The 17,779-nt window shown below is 43.6% G+C and overlaps 1 protein-coding gene across 5 annotated transcripts in view; it reads left to right on the plus strand.

Annotated features, from left to right (window-relative positions):
- Positions 1–17,779, plus strand: part of ARMH1 (armadillo like helical domain containing 1) — a 36,714-nt gene that overhangs the window by 16,913 nt on the left and 2,022 nt on the right. The window lies entirely within an intron of this gene.

Raw genomic sequence — 17,779 nt, forward strand, 5'->3', positions numbered from 1 at the left:
GCTTTACGCACCACAAATATGTTATACATGCAGATACCAGACTGTATCTTTGGCCTGATCTCTCCCCTGAAACCTCCCCAGACATCTGAAATTTATATCCAAAACAGAACACTTGATTTTCTTCCCAAATCCTTTTCTTTCTCCTATTTTCAATAAAAGGTGCCACTACCAACCCAACTGTTCAGGTAAAAAGTGTAAGACCAGTACCATGATCTGCACTTTCTCTCACCTCCCACCCCATCCCACCCTTACCAAGTTCTATCTGGCTCTCTCCCTACTTACCTTCTTTGTCCGCCCCAACCCCACCCCGTGATCGCCCAAGGCTAACCCACCATCCTGTTTGCTAACGTCTGCTTCCATTCCGGCCTCCTGTAACCCATCCTCCCAGTGCAGCCAGAACAATCATTTCAAAATAGCTTCCCACTGCACCTACACTAAAATCTACACACCTGTCATGGCCAGCAAAGCTTCTGGAAGGCTCTTCCCCCAGACCTTGGATTGATGGACAACTTCTCAAACTTCAGCTCAGATGTCACCTCTGCCCACTCTCTCTAAAGTTTCCCCATTCCCTCCTGCCACCCACGTCAGGCTCTCTCCATCATAGCACATCATTGCACTTATCTCCTTTAGAAATCACCTTGGTTGTTTGTTTACATGTTTAATGTCTGTGCTCTGTAAGAAAATCAGCTCCAAAAGAGCTGAGAGTTCCTCTTCTATGTTTACCATTGTATCCCTAGGGCCTGAACTGTACTGGCAAAAGTAGACTCTCAAATATTTGTTGAATGAATGAATGGAGACGGGGTGAATCGTATATACCCTAATTTATACTGAACAGGCATCACATTGGAAATAGAATGAAATACCTAGTTTTTTCAGCCCAGGTGGCTAAGTGGAGGCTGTGTGTAGTAAATTACCCTTTATTTCCTGAGAGTTCCTAGGGCCAAGGAAGAAGGTTTGGAGAGGGAGAAAAAAGAAGTGGTACTTGGAGGAAGGTGGAGATAGTAAGGCCACAGGAGCAGGGCGTGGATGCCCTGGTTACCTGTTGCTTGTAACAAACCACCCCAAATTTCATGTCACAAAACTATCACTGTTTTACTCTCACACTACATAAGTCAAAGATTACAACAGGACACAGCAGAGATGGATTATCTCTGCTCCATGTTATCTGGGGCCTCACCTGGAAGACAGCTGGGGGCCACAGCTGGAACTAAAGGCTAGTGCGGATTAGTATTACTGATTTCTCCTTTTCTCTCAGGGTCTAGTATGGTTCCACAATGGCACCTTTTTCTCCCAAAAGAGTGACAGAGGAAATGTGTGCATCAAAGAATGGTTTCCTAGTCCTCACTGCAGGGGATTCTGGTTGTCCATTCTTGTCTGTTCTTCACTTTGAAGTAGAAATAACCATGGCAAGGGTACTGGTGACCACTAATTTCTGAAGGGTTTTTTTTTCCTAGAATTAAGATTTTAGAATTTCTTTTAATGATGATCCCATTTAACATTAGAGAGCCAAAATTAAAATTAAGGGAGGCCTTCTTCAAAGTGGTCCTGCCTGGAATTTATCTCCATTTATGACTTCTGTGAAGTGAAAAATGGCAGTTTCCTCCCAGGGAGGATTGCTATTCCAGGAATTGGTGGCAGGCAGGGACTTAATCATGACGAGCAGTCTAAAGCCACAGAAGTACTCTCTCACTGGCCTCTCTTCCTAGAGAAGAGAAATTTCAAAGTCATAGAAAGTTTTGCAGAAGAATAAATTAATGAGTTCTGTTGGGAATTTGAAATATATGTATGTGTAAATATATTAGCATCTTTTACAAATAAATTATTACCTTATGAACATCACTATGTATGACTTAATTAGAAGCAGACCATTCATTGTAAATTAATTTGCCAAATATACGCTTGCCAAAAATCAATTGGCCGAATGACCAATTTGCTGAGTGCCCAGTTCACGAAATTCCCAATTTACTGACATGTTTCCTTTAAATATTTGTGAAGTTTAAAGCATTGGTTGTATTAATGGGACCTAAGAGAGCTGAGAGAGGCCGGAACTTCAGAGTTCTCAGAGATTTTACACTCTCTCTGTCCCTCAGTTCCCCCATCTGCCCTTTGTTGGCCCTTGGTCTCCCTTTCTTTGTCCCACCTCTCCCCATCCTCTCTTCTCAAGGGTGGGTAGTGTAGGCTATGCAGTATGGTGACCTCCAGCAGGCTCCTCCACGGGGTCCCCCTTCCCTGCCCCCACTCCCTGCCACTGCAGCTACAGAGCTTGGGCAGAGACAAATGAGAATTCCATAAAATGCCACTATGAAGACAAAATGAAAGCCATTATATTCACACTTTGCAGAAATCTATGAAAACTGCTAAATCCATCCATCTCTATCCATTACCCATTGCTATATAACAAATTATCTCAAAACTTAGTGGCTAAAAAATAAACATTTATTATCTCACACAGTTTTTGTGGGTCAGGAATCTGGGAACAGCTTAACTGAGTGGTTTTGGCTCCAGGTATCTCATGAGGTTGCAGTCAAGCAGTTAGCTGGAACCATGGTCATCCAAAGGCGCCATGGGGCCTAGAGGACCCCCTTCCGTCATGGCTCACTCACAGACCTGGCAAGTTAAAGCTGGTTGTTGACAGGAAGCCTCAAGTCTTCGCCATGTGGGCGTCTCCATTGAGCTGCTTTAATGTCCTCACAGCATGGCAGCTGGCTTCTCCCAGAGTGAGTGATCTGAGGGAGTGCAAGGAGGAGGCCCCACTACCTTTTATAATCTAACCTCAGAAGTCGTACACCGTCCCTTCTGTTTTACCCTGTTCACTAGAAGCTGGGGAGAAGAAATGGGCTCCACCCCTTGAGAGGAAACATACTAAAACTTTTGTGGACATATTTTAAAACCACTATACCATCTCATAAAAATTGCTGAAAAACAAACACAGGCATAAGAAACAAGTTCATGGTAAAATGGAAATGTTTGTGAATTTGGAAAAATGGTTACTTGGGGAATAACATTTTTGCCTAATTGACCTAGAACCTAGGATTAATTTGAGTTTCTAATAAATGATCATATTTCATGTAGTGAAGTTTAAAGTGTAGCTTATCAGCCACAAAATACAAAAGCAGGGTTAATGGCTGAGCAAACTGTACTGCACTAACAAAGTAGAATCTTCTAGAAATGTAGTTCAGAGAAACAGTGCCTAAGTGAAAGGACAGACATAGACAAGTCTTTGAATCTCTTTCCCTGCCCCTCAGAGACCTGGAGAAAGACTGGCAGTGGACAAGAACTTCATTGTTAATTTTTCTTAGGTTTTGTGAAGTTACAAAGATTCCTAATACTAAGGAGAATGGTTTATTTAGAAATCAATCACAGGGGCACTTGGGTGGCTCAGTCAGTTGAGTGACTGACTTTGGCTCAGGTCATGATCTCACGGTTTGTGAGTTCAGGCCCTGCACCAGACTCTGTGCTGACAGCTCGGAGCCTGGAGCCCGTTTCGGATTCTGTGTCTCCCTCTTCTCTCTCTCTGCCCCTCCCCTGCTCATGCTCTGTCTCTCTTTCCTTCAAAAATAAATAAACATTAAAAAAAAAATTTTTTTTTAAAGAAAGAAATCGATCACAGATTTGGTTTACTTCGTTTTTCTTCATTAAGACATTTTTTTTAATGTTTATTTGAGGTGGGGTGGGGAGGAGCATAGAGGGAGAGAGAGAATCCCAAGCAAATTTCACAATCAGCATGGGGCCTGATGTAGGGCTTGATCTCATGACCATGAGATCATGACCTAAGCTGAAATCAAGAGTCAGACGCTTAACAGACTGAGCCACCCAGGTGTCCCCATAAAGGCATTTTTAAAATTGAGGTAAGATTCCCATAACATAAAATTAACCGATTTAAAATGAACAATTCAGTAGTCTTCAGTATATTCACATTGTTGTGTGACCACCACCTCTATTTAGCTCTGAGATATTTTCATCCCCCCAAAAGGACACTCTGTACCATTAGGTATTTGCTCCCCATTCCTTCCCCTCAGCCCCTGGAAACCACCACTCTTCATTCTGTCTCCATGGATTTGCCTGTTCTAGATATTCCATATAAACAGAATCATGTAACATGGGACTTTTTGCATCTGGCTACTTTCACTTAGCATAATGTTTTCAAGACTCATCTATGTGGAAACATGTATCAGTACTTCATTCTTTCTTATGGCTGAATGATATTTCATTGTGTGTATATACCACAGTTTGTCTATCCAGTCATCCACTGATGGACATCTGGGCTGTCTCCCCCTTTTGGCTATTGTGAATACTGCTGCCATGAACATGCATGTACATGTACATTTTTGGTGCCTGTTTTCAATTCTTTGGGGTGTATATCTGGTAGAATTGCTAAGTCATATGGTAATTCTGTTGAACCTTTTAAGAAACTGTCAAACTGTTCTCCACAGCAGCTGGACCAGTTTACATTCCCACCATCAACGTATGAAGGTTCCAATTTCTCCACATCTTTGCCAACACTTGTCATTTTCCTTTTTCTTTTTTTTTTTTTTAATAGTCAACCTAATGCATGTGGAGTGGTTTGGGTTTGTGGTTTGGGTTTGCAGTTTCCTAATGACTAAAGATATTGAACATCTTTTCAAGCGCCTGTTGGCCATTTATATTTCTTCCTTGGAGAAATATCTACTCAAGTCTTTTGCCCATTTTTAAAATCGGGTTGTTTGTCTTTTTGCTGTTGAGTTGTAAGAGTTCTTTATATATTCTGGATACTAGAATGGTTTCTCCCACTAGAATGGCTGTCTTTTCATTTTCTTGATAGTGTCCTTTATTGATTCACTTTTATTTTATTTTGTTTTATTTTATTTTATTTTAGAGATGGGAATGAGGGAGAAAGGGGCAGAGAGAGAGAGAGAGAGAGAGAGAGAGAATCTCAAGCAGGCTCCATGCTCAGTGCAGATCCCAACATGGGGCTCGATACCAGGACCCTGGGATCATGACCTGAGCCAAAATCAAGAGGTGTATGCTCAATCAACTGAGCCACCCAGTCACCCCTTGTTGGTTTACTTTTAAATGATTTAAGTTTTTTGTTCAATCATTTACTTATTCAAAAGAGCAGGCACTAGGCTGGGTACTGAGTGTTTAGTGACAAACGAAACAAAGTCCCTGCCCTGGTAGAGCTCTGATACAAGAGTAATAACAACAATAATAGTAACTAGTAATTGCTACCAGGGACTGGTGAGGACTGTGTGCCAGGCACTGTTTTAAGCTCTTCAATCAAGTCACACAGTCCTCAGAACAATTCTGAGAAGTAGGTACTATTATCATCCCCCGTTTACATGAAGAAACTGAGGCACAGAGCAACTGAATAACCCACCCAAAGTCTCAGAGATAATAAGTGGGAAAGTTGTGGGTCACACCCAGGCAGAATGACCCCTGAGCCCAAATCCTCACCACCACACTATCCTGTCCTTCCAGTGTTATGAAAAAAGACTTGTAAAATTTTTACCACTTTGAGAAATAGTCAAAAACCTGAGGACAGACAATATGATTACTACCATAAAACATAATTATGTTTTCTTAGCTTCATGCCCTTCACAGGGTCATGCAAATACTATACGGTCTCATTTTTAAAACTATACTTTTTGCCCCATAGAACCTTGTGCCTTTGCTCTCCTTTTCTGAGCTAACCCACAGTAGCAGGAGTTTCAGCCTTTCCTGCTGCGTAAGAGGCCACCCATCCTGTGCAGCTTCACTGAACAGTCACAAGACTCTGACACTAATGGATAGTTTACCATAAAAATCTGCTGAATATTCTTAAAAGATGCATTATTTCCCCCAAATTATATGAGCACTTCAACTGCCACACTTTATTCAGTGTTCCTAAGTTTTATTATATAGTTTCCCATAGATTGTTGTTGTTGTTGTTGTTGTTGTTTTTAATAAGTTCTTGGGAAAACTTGTTTCTACTTGCCCGATTTGCCTAGCCCTCAAAGCCTCTGTGTCTGCCCTGGCCTGGCGCTGTCTCCCCTTGTGCACCTCGGGCAGTGGTGCTCCCCTCGGGTGTCAGGGCCAGTTCAAAGCACCAGCGCATGGGCTGGTTGGACTTGGTGAGCCTTGCCCAGAATAGCAGATGCCTAAAGAAGACACACCACAGTAATTCTTAATTTGGCAGTACATACACCACCAGAGTACATGACATTAACTGCTTTCTCGCCTGACTTTTTCATTTTTTTAATGTTTATTTATCTTTGAGAGAGAGCGTACGTACGCAAGGGGCTGGGGGTGGCAGAGAGAGGGAAAAAGAGAGAATCCCAAGCAGGCCGCACTGGCAGCACAGAGCCTGACGAGGGTCTCAATCCCACAAACTGCCAGATCATGACCTGACCCGAAACCAGAGTCCCGTAGTCAGTCTCTCAACCAACTGAGCCACCCAGGTGCCCTCGCCTGAGTTTTTTAAAAGAAAATAGTGTGTAAAATATGTTTTCTGTGTTTCAACAATGGGTTTTGAACGAGATGTGGTGAAAGAGGTGGTGAGATGTATAGGAATAAGAGATAGAATGCGGTTGGTCAGGAAGATGCCTGACACTGGCTTCTTATGAGTTATAAGTTCCTCACAACAGCAACTTGCTGAATGTATTCACACTTACTTGCTGGCAAATGAAGCCTACTTGTGTTCGGACGCCCACTGAAGCACACTTCTCATATGTGGCCAGTAGGTGGCAGTCTCGTATGAAAATGAAAACAAAGAACTGAGACCTGGGTTTCCCAGGGCTCTAGGAGCAAAGAATTGTAAAGCAAACTTCCTCAGTGCTGAGTGCCTTAGAAATAGTTGCGCACCATCTCCACAGCTCCCAGGTGCAATGCCATTCATTTCTAAGGTTCCGTCTGCCCAAAGAATACTGAGCCCGCTGCTACAACCTTGTCTCCTACTCATTGTGACTTCCAGGGCAAGTCATTTTGTTCCGGCTTCCTTCAGCTATCAGACAGGTGATCCAGGAACTTTCTTCCTGGGCTGACAGGCTGTGGGTTCTGTGGTTCTTCCTTGGATTGGAGGAATCCCTCCTTCTGCACTGAAGTCTCCTTTGAGTGTCAGTGGGCCGCTACTTGCATCTGTTTTGTTTCCTGCTGTTCCAGTCAGCACTAGCACTGTAGCTGACGTGTACCCAACCGGTTTGTCAAATGAAAGCTTGGGCCCTGAAGAGCTGCTTCTCAGCCTCACTGGGCATGACCTCTCAATGGCTCCTGATCACCACCCTCCTCCCTGAAAACTCTGATCTCTTCCTTCCCTGACACCCGCCCTCCCAACACTCTCCTGGTTGCTCAGTCCTTCCTTTGCATATTCCTATCCCTCCACCAGTCCCTTAGGTGCAACTTCCCTTCTATTTCTCTCAGGATTCAATCCCAGGTCCCCTGCTCTTCTCTTTCTGTCTGTAGTACCTCATCTACTCCCACAGTTTTAATTACTGCCTATAATGATAGACACACTAATGGCTAGCCTTTATAAGGTATTTACTCCATGTTAGGTACTGCTCCAGCTCTCTACTCATTAATCCTCACAACAAGCTGATGAGGTAGGCACAATTATTATTCCCATTTTGTGGCAGACGGGCAGAGCAGTTGAGTGACCTCTCTCCAGCTCACACTGCTCTCCTGAGCTCCACCCCATTGTTCCCATTTGCCTTCTGAACATCTCCCCTTGGATGTCATTGACCAAGTTCAGAATTGGACTCCTGAGATTCCAGCTCCAAGGCCTCAATCTCAGTGAAAAGCACCCAAGGCTGGAAATGTAGGTCATCAACATTTCTTCCTGCTTCCCACCTGTAACCAACTTCTAACAAGACCAGTCAACTCTTAACTCCTTAATATTGTTCAAATCTCCCTCTTCTTCATTCTGTCTCCACTGCTGTAACTCATATCTTTATATGTCTCACCTCTAAACCAATCTCCATCTTTCCAGCACAGTGTCTACACAGTCTTTTCTCCTAGTCCTCCACCGAGCCAAGGTAGCGGAGCTTAGTGGTGAAGAATATGAGCTTTGGAATCCGAAAGAGTCATTCTGCTACTTATTAGCTGTTGGGCCTTGGGCAAGCTGCTCAATCTTTTTAAGTCAGTTTCCTCTGACACGAAAGACAAGAAAATACCTGTCCTATAGGGCGGTTGGCACATGCAAAGCCCTCGGAATCCAGCCTGCCTCCTCAGGCTTAGCTCTCACTCCGTGGGCCGTCATTTCATGTCAGGCAGACCTCCCTGCTTGCCCGGCCACAATAGTGGCATGCACTTTGCCACCTTCATAATTCTAGTCCCTCCCTTCACCCCAAGACTTTGTCAGCTCACATGTCACCTTCTCCAAGAAAGCCTTTTCCCGATTCTCTAGCCCCCAGTTCCTCAACATACCCTCACACCAACCTGGCTTCCTTTGTGTTCCCATGGCTCTTATAAAACTACATCATAGGGGCACCTGGGTGGCTCAGTCGGTTAAGCATCCGACTTCAGCTCAGGTCATGATCTCACGGTTCGTGAGTTCAAGTCCCACGTTAGGCTCTATGCTGACAGCTCAGAGCCTGGAACCTGCTTCATATTCTTTCTCTACCCCTCCCCTGCTCATGCTCCGTCTCTCTCTCTCTCTCTCATAAATAAATAAACATTAAATTTTTTTTTTAAAAAACTACATAATACATGCCAGTTTCCTTACTGGTATCCCCCCTCCCCGCCCCAACCTTAGACTGTGTCATCTCTGAGGGCAAGGATGCTGTCTTAGTCCTCCTCTTAGCCCTAGCACAGGGGAGCTGGCACACAGAAGATGCTCAATGAATATTTTGTTAGATGAATGAATGAATCAATAAATCAGTGACTGATCCAATTTAGGACAGTTAAATGTTGTCAGAACCACAGGCTTCAGGCAAAGCTGCCAAAGACAGTAATCCCCTGTTGTCCTTTGCTTTCTGAATGACTCTGCCATGCTTAGGAACTAGCCCCATGTGTAAAGAATTGTAACTGGCTGTGGTTCTTGTGGAGACATTTGGGCAGAGACTGGCGCTTTTGCTTTAGGTGTAAACATTGACAGCTGTGAATTTTAAAACTCAATCAAAAATGATTCAGTGAATAAATCTTCCTTTTTCCAAAAGAGTTCCAAGTATTGCAGATATACTGGCAATGAAGGATTCAGAATTTAGGGTAAAGTGAATAGGCAGAACCAGATATTTATCTCCTGGAGCACTTGGTCCTGCGTGGGCAGAAACATTTCATAAAAATATGTTCATCCATTCATTGCCACCCTGAATGTTCGCCAAGTCATTTCTTGCTACACATAGAACTCTCTCAGACACAGGCAAGTGTTCTGCCCAGGTGTCCTGGCACTAAGGTGCTGCCCACACGGGCCTGGAAAGAGCACAACTACTAAGGCAAAGTGTGCTGCGGCTGACAGAGCCCAGCAGAGTGAGGTATGGGGGGAACCAACCATGCAGATCCCAAACCCCACTGATTTAAAAAGAAGGAAGAAAATTTCAGGACCAAACCCTAAGAGAACAAGTAAAAACTACTTGGGGGGTGGTGTGTTCAGGCACTAGCCAAGCAGCCTGAGGCATCCCAGGCTACATTTTTTGTCCAAGTGGGAGAGTGGGGTGGGGGAAGCCAGGGAGGGTCAGTGCGCTGGTCCCTGTCCCTCTATAGTGTTGCTGTCTCTGTGATTTTGAATTAAAACCATATCTGAGTACCAGAGGCTAGAGTGAGGGCCCATGGGATTGTGAGGGCTACCCTGGAAGACCTGGAGGAAAGAGAAAGCCCAGAAGCAAGCAGAAGCTAGACAGTCCTTGGAAGTGTTTCTGAATGAAGCAGCTATTTCTGAGTCAGGTTGGTCCAGAGAGAAGGGGCTACTGCAGAAGGTCTGTCCTCAGAATGCTTTGCACTAGAAGGGGTAGCAGGGATGTTCTTAAGAGGTCTTCTGCTAGCGAGTGAATCGTTGGTTCTGTGATTGGGAAAAACAGGCCAAGACAACACTGGCTTTGCATGGGGCTTCAGGACTGGGCCTCTGTGTGCCCCATGGCTCTGCAATGTAAATGGATGGGAGGCCCCCCAGGATCTGAGATGAGGGCAGCGTGGGAGATGCCTTACTGGTGCCTTTCTTTAGATTAACCCACCAGCCAAAACTGGTTCTCCTTCCTGCCCAAGGACACTCTGAGGCCTGGAGTGCAGGGGTCAGCCCCCTCCTTCTGGGGATACTGGCAGCTGAAAATGCTCAGCACCAGGCAGGAGAGTAGAGTGTGTGGCATATGAAACACAGCATGGGGCTGCTGGCTGCCTCCCCAGCCTCTGCTTCTGGGTAAATAGGCCACTGTGCTGTTGGTGACTCCCTGACAGTTTTCTGACAAGATTATAAATCACCAGCACATGCTCATGGTTAGGCAACATATGTTTGGAGTTAAGCAAATAAAGCTTCCAAGAGCTGCAAGCAGCCTTGTGTAGACACCCGCTCTGTGTGCTCTGCAGATCCATGCAGTCCCTGTCCCTGGCTACTTCACCTGCTGCCCCTCGTCCCCCACTATGTGGGAGGGGCCGCAATCCCTTCACCTTTCCATACACCTGTCTCATATGAAGTGAGTGTTCATGGCATGTGTGGCTCAATTCTGGGCTCACCAGCAAGTATAAGGTCCTGGCTTCAAAGAGCTCTCTCGGTTGGCCATGGGGGTAGAGGGATGGCGCCGTGGTGGATGGCTTCATGGCTCTCCAGCCTATGAAGAGGCAGAGCCAAGAACACTTCCATGGCTCAGGGTGGACAAGGGCCATAGTGACCAGTGCAGAGCCTCCTCTGAGGCCATCTCCCACCAGGTAATGGCAGTTTCCCAGCACAGTCCTAGGCTCCCATTACCTGAGTGGTCATTAGGCCATAGGAATGCAGGATCCAGTCAATTCTTTTCAACATTCACGGACTGGATGGGTTTGAGGTTCTGGGTAGGCAGAGATGCCTCAGATATGTTCACTGGAGTTCACAGTAGTGGAAAGACTGTTACTGGATGACGCCAATATTCCACAGTGAGAAAATGGTGCTGTAGGACCAGAGACGCAGGACATCTACTCCTGAGTGGTCCAGGGTGGAGGCAGGGGGAGAACAGGCCAGAGAAAGCTACTTGAAAGCTAATTTCTGAGGTGAGTCTGGAAGAATAAGTAGCAGTAGTCAGATGAAGAAGACTCTTTTTTTCTGATAATGGTAGGCTAGGAAATGTGGATCAATTCCCCTTCTGGGGAGATTGATGTTGAGTTGTTTTTACTACAACACTTCTGATACCAAATGGGGGGAGGGGAGTTTCCACATTAAGCAATTCTCCTGTCCTCTGCAGACATCAATTGGGTATCCTACATTTCAATTCAATTCCATTCTGACACTAACTATCTGGAGTTAGCTTCAGACTCCCCAGGTTTAAGGGCTCAGCCCCACAAGATTGCCCTCACTTCAAATGCCAGTCACAAGTATTAGGTCCCCAGGTTATCCATACTTCTGTCCAACTTGGCTATAAAGCCAAGGGGCTCCCACACCCTTCCTCCTTTGCAGGTTCAATCATTTGCTGGAACAATTCACAAAACTCAGGAAAGCATTGTGCTTACTATTAGCAGTCTATTATATTCTTTTTTCTTTTCTTTTTTTTTTTTTTTTTTTGAGAGAGAGAGAGAGAGAGAATGCATGCAACTGGGGTAGCAGCAGAGGGAGAGGGAGAGAGAGAATCTTAAGCAAGCTGCATGCCCAGTGCAGAACCCGATGCAGGGCTCGACACGGGGCTCAAGGCAGGGCTCCATCTCGTGACCATGAAATCATGACCTGAGCCGAAATTAAGAGTTGGACGCCCAACCAACTGAGCCACCCAGGCACCCCAGTAGTGTATTATAAAAGATACAATTCAGGAACAGGAGAATGGAAGAGAGGTATAGGGCAAAGTATGGGTTGGGGGACTGCTCCGGTCACACACCCCCACACACCTCAATGCATTCACCAATTCAGAAGTTCTCTGAACTTATCACTTAGGGTTCTTATGGAAGTTTCATTACATAGGCACGGTTACTAGATTGGTTCTTGGTGATTAACTCACTTTCCAGGCCCTCTCCCCTCCCCAGAGGTCAGGGGATTGAGCTGAAAATTCCAATCCTGTAATCATGCCTTGGCCTTTCTACTGATCAGCCCCCATCCTGATGCCATCTAGAGGCTCTCAGTCACCAATTATTTCATTTAACACATAAAGTACACTCTGGAGATTCCAAGGATTTTACAAGCTATGGGCTAGTAACCAGGGGCAAAAATCAAATATCTATTTCCCATCATACCATAAATATCAAAAGGAAAAAAATTATAATCTTCTTAATAACAATGAAGAACAGGGAGCCTGGTTGGCTCAGTCAGTAGAGCATGTGACTCTTGATCTCAGGGTTGTAAGTTCAAGTCCCACATTAGGCATGGAGTCTACTCAAAAAAACCAAACAACAATGAAGAGCAGTACAATGAGCAATTACCAGACCAAAACCTAGGGGAAGGTGAGAACCCAGAAAGATAAGACCAGCAATCAAAACTGAGGCCATTTTCTGATCCTGAAGAAACTAAGCAATATCAGATGGCAAGAGAGAGAAAAGGCACTCAAGGCCTTCCCACAGTAGGAATATGATACCTCAAGTATAAATACGTTAAGCCAGGACCCAGAAGACAATGTGTTCAAGATAAGGATGAGCCAGAGGTAAGTCAGCCTTCAAATGACCTTGCATAGATTGTGCAACCACCTGTGTGGTCCAGAAACCCTCAAGTCTTGAACTTGTATAAAGATGGTTCAGAATTGTTAGTGCCCAGGTGGCTGATAGAAAGAAAGGAAAATGCTCTCTGGAAAAAGTATCTCCTTCCTAGCTCTGAAGTTTTTTTCCTACAATTAATTTTGCAAATACAAGACCAACCCAAACTATAAGACAACCATACACACAAAGAAGTCACTATAAGTGATGAGTAGACTAGAAAATGACTCACAAAGACTTCAGCCTATCAAAAACTCAGTTAAAAAAATCTGTCAAATAACTTTAGGGTACAGGAAGTTATAAAAAGTGACATAATAGATTTGAGAAACAACCAGATGGAATTTCTCAAATTTAAAAATACAATAGCTGGGGCACCTCGGTGGCTCACTTGGTTGAGAGCTGACTTCCGCTTAGGTCATGATCTCATGATTTGTGAGTTTGAGCCCCATATTGGGCTCACTGCTCTCAGCCTGTCAGCACAGAGCCTGCTTCGGATCCTCTGTCCCCCTATCTTTGTCCCTCCCCTGTTTGTGGTCTCCACAAAATAAATAAATATTTTTTTAAAAATACAATAGCTAAAAGTAATTACTCCGTGTACACATTTAACAGAGTAGACACAGGTGAAGAGAAAATTAGTAACCTGGAAGAGGGGAAGAAGAGTAAGACTAAGGATAGAGCGAGATTATCTAATAGGGGCAAAGAGAAAAGAGAAAGAACAGGGCAGCACCATTAAAGAGACAATGACTGAGAATTGTCAAGAAATGATGAAAGACTCCAATCCACAATAAAATCTAAACAGGTTAAATAAAAATAAATCCATACACTATGACTCAACTATGTACTGTCTCCAAGACCTTCACTTCAAATAAAACAGTATAAGCAGGTCGAAAAGAAAAAGAAAAAGATACTTCATGAAAGTACTAATCAAAGGAAAGCAGGAATAGCTCTATTAATATCAGATGAAGTAGACTTCAGAGCAAAGAAAGTTACCAGAGATGGAGAGGGATATTATATAATGATGAAAGGGTAAATCCACGAAGAAGACATAGTAATCCATAAACATAGTACATGGACATGTACATTTATGTATATGCACTGAAAAAGAGACCTACCAAATATGTAAAGCAAAATGATAGCATTGAAAAGAGAGCTCTACAATCATAGTTGGAGACCTCAACACCCCCCTCTCAACAATGTATAGAATAACTAGAAAAATCAGCAAGTATAAAGAACTCAATAACACCATCAACCAGCAGTGTATAGGGGCGCCTGGGTGGCTCAGTCGGTTAAGCGTCCAACTTCAGCTCAGGTCATGATCTCACTATTCATGAATTTGAGCCCCACATCAGGCCTAGAGCCTAAAGCCTGCTTCAGATTCTGTGTCTCCCTCTCTCCCCTCCCCTCCCCTGCTCACGCTCTGTCTCTCTCTCAAAAATAAATAAAAATTAAAAAAAAGAAACAAGAAAACCAGCAGTGTATACTGATATTTATAGAACACAGTTCTGTATTTCTAGAACACAGAAAGGGAGGGAGTAAGTCCTAATTGATTTTATGAGGTTAGTATTACCCTAATACCAAAACACACAGTGGCAGTACAAGAAAAGTACAGATCAATATCCATCCATCAATATAGATGCAAATATCCTTAACAACATATTAGCAGTTAGGATTCAGCAACATGTAAAAAGAATTATACACCATGACCAATTAGGGTTCATTCCAGGAATGCAAGGCTGGTTCAGTATCCAAAAATCAATCAATTTTATATTCCAAATAAATAGGCTCTTTAAAGAAGAAAAATCACATTATTATATGAATCAGTACAGAATATGCATTTGACAAAGTCAGCACCCATGATAAAAACTCTCAGGAAAATAAGACTAGAGAAGAACTTCCCCAACTTAATTGAAAAAAAAAATCTACAGCTAACATACTTAATAGTGAAACACTGAATGCTTTGCCCCTAAGTTCAGGAGCAAGGCAAGGATGTCTGCTGAAGGATTACTTCTAGCAAAAGAAAAATAATCCTAAGAGACAATTCTCTACAGGTCTGTCACATTTCTGCAGGTCTTTTTAAATTTTTTTTAACGTTTATTTTTGAGAGAGAGAGCATGAGCAGGGGAGGAGCAGAGAAAGGGGGAAACACAAAATCCGAAAGCAGGCTGTAGGCTCGGAGCTGTCAGCACAGAGCCCAACGTGGGGCTTGAACTCACAGACTGTGAAATCACGACCTGAGGTGAAGTCAGATGCTTAACTGACTGAGCCACCCAAGCTCCCTCTGCAGGTCTTTTAAGTGAGATGCTAATTGCTCTTTGTTCCAGACTATCTTTTCAAGGATGTTGGTTAGCAAACAAGCTTTGGAAAATATATTTCTCCCTTTCAAGCAAAAGCCAGGCATGCTTACTGACTATAACATTCAGGTTCTCTGAGATCAGGGTTTCTCTTTGTAGCGCACACTCCTGCATAAGCAAGCATCCATGGCATTACTCCCATGGGACCTAGGGGCAAAGGGAACTGATGCAAAAAGAGAAAAGTCATGTAATTAATATGGAGAATATAAAAGGATACATCACTATGGATGCTACACTCATTAAAATGATTTTTTTTTTAACATTTATTTATTTTTGAGACAGAGAGAGAGAGAGCATGAACGGGGGAGGGTCAGAGGAAGAGGGAGACACAGAATCTGAAACAGGCTCCAGGCTCTGAGCTGTCAGCACAGAGCCCGACGCGGGGCCCGAACCCACAGACCGTGAGATCATGACCTGAGCTGAAGTCGGATGCCCAACCGACTGAGCCACCCAGGCGCCCCTAAAATGATTTTTTAAAAGATGATAAAATGAACTTTTTTCAATATGTTTGAAAATGTAAATGAAAACTGCTAGAAAAGATAACCTACTGAAATAGGCTTGGGAAGAAATAGAAAACACAAATAGTCCCCTAACCATTAAAGAAAATGAATCAGTAATTTTTTCCCTATAAAATCAGCTTAAGAGAATTCTATCAAACATTGAAGATAAAATTCTAGTCTTACACAAACTCTTCCCAAGATTAGAAAAATAAAGTACATATACCCCCAACTCATCTTGTAAGGTTAGCCTGATCTTAGTATCAAAATCCATGAATAACAGCATGCAAAAGAGAAATCATACACCACTCTTATTCATGAACATAACTCAAAAACTACGTAAAATATTAGCAAATTGAATCTAGCAGAATATGCCAAGGATAATATATCAATCCAGGAATGCACATATATCATTTTAACAGGAAAAAAAGTTTGAAAAAATCTCTGTTCAATAAGAGGCATCTACAAGAAACTATAGCAAATACCATATACCTAACAGATGAAACGCTGGAAACTTTTCCTTTGAGCTCAGAAATAAGGCAAACTTGCAAACGTTTCTCTCCACGGAAATCGTTAGCAAAAGGTGAGCAATCTGAAGAGAAACCAGAGTATACGTAGCTATGTTTGCCCTTCTTTCTGTAACTGATTGCAATTCTCCAAGCCTGAGGTCTATTCCTGTGCTGCAGTCACTCTGCTAGAAAAATTTGTGAAAGGGATTTTTAGAAAAGACATAAATTGATCCATGCAAACAGAGAAACGCCCAGTTTTAAACCGACCTGTAGTACTAAGGGCAGCACCAATGGGTATATGCAAATAAGTCCTCTGGGTGAGATGCCAGGGTTGGCACAAAGTAGAGCACGAGTCTGCAACCTGCCCCACCACCCATGGCTCAGGGGAAGGGAAGGCACCCAAAACATTTGTTGAGATGTTGCCCAAGCCTAGGCCTTGGGGCCCTAAGGAGCGCAGGTGGCAACGGGATAGGACCAAACTGGAGTCTCACTTGTAGCTATGATGGGGGGTGGGGGGAGCATGGAAACCCAGCGACCCAATCTTAATCTTAATTTCTCAACCTTGTGAAGGAGTACACGCCCCAGGACAAAAAGAAGCTCACTAAAATAATCTTTAGCAATATAACTTAGTCTTAGTTTCTTATTACTAAGTTAAGAGCCCATTCAGGCCCGTACAATGTCAAGGGACTATCTTTGACATGCTCAACATTTAGCCTTTCCTAAGCAAGGCCTCTGAAAGTTTCACTACCAATTTTCTAATGTTTCATCCCACAAAACCTTTAGCATCTAAGCCAAAGATTCACTTAAGAAGGAGAGAAACGAAATATTGGTGCTCTTTCTGTGCCCATCATCCTGGATCCTGGCTGATGCCCCTGCACTTGTGGTGCCTTTGCATTTGCAGGCAAAAGTTTTTCTTCCAGTGCAGAGAATTATCTCAAGTATATCCTTACTAGGTAAAAATTTCCTGTCAAGGAAATAAAGGGTTAACTTCCATTATTCAAAGAGATAACACTGATAATAGTTCCCATGTGTATAAATGCAGCCTGGTATGCAAATGAGCTAGCCAGGGATGGGTGGTTTCCCAAATCTTGGCTCCCCTAGGAGTAAGTGGAGAAATAGGGGGGACCTGACTCCTGTGCTGGGGGACCATGCACTCTGTCTTCTGTGTGGCAAGTATATGTGTTTCAAATAACATTTACCCCAGTGTTCATCACATTACCATCTCACTGTGCCCCCTTCCAGCTCTGCCTCTCCGTGGTTCCTTTCCCTTTACAAAAAGATTCAGTTTTCCCCAGTGCACTCCCAGGCACGCCACAGCCTATGAACCCCTTTTAAAGCACTTGTCACCATACAGTGCACCTGTGCCAGGTGTTTAGTGCAGATGTGCCCAAGGGCTGAGTGAATGCTGGAATGAATGGATGGCTGCAAAGCATCTACAGGAAAACCCCTCAATAAATTCTAGTTCCTTCTTTCTTCCTAACCAAGTCTTTCCTTTTGCTTCTACCACTTCCTAGCTATGGTACCTTAGGCAGAGTGCTTTACCCCTGGGCCTCATTCCCTGAAATGTAAAATGGGCAAATGTAAAATATTGCAAAGCAAATCTCATTTGGTTATGGTAAGCTTGCTTCAGCGCAATACTGTGTGGAAAGCCTAGGCAAAGAAGGGCTCCATAAATGGG

Source organism: Panthera tigris, chromosome C1 (assembly GCF_018350195.1).
Source record: "Panthera tigris isolate Pti1 chromosome C1, P.tigris_Pti1_mat1.1, whole genome shotgun sequence".
NCBI classification, from domain to species: Eukaryota; Metazoa; Chordata; class Mammalia; order Carnivora; family Felidae; genus Panthera; species Panthera tigris.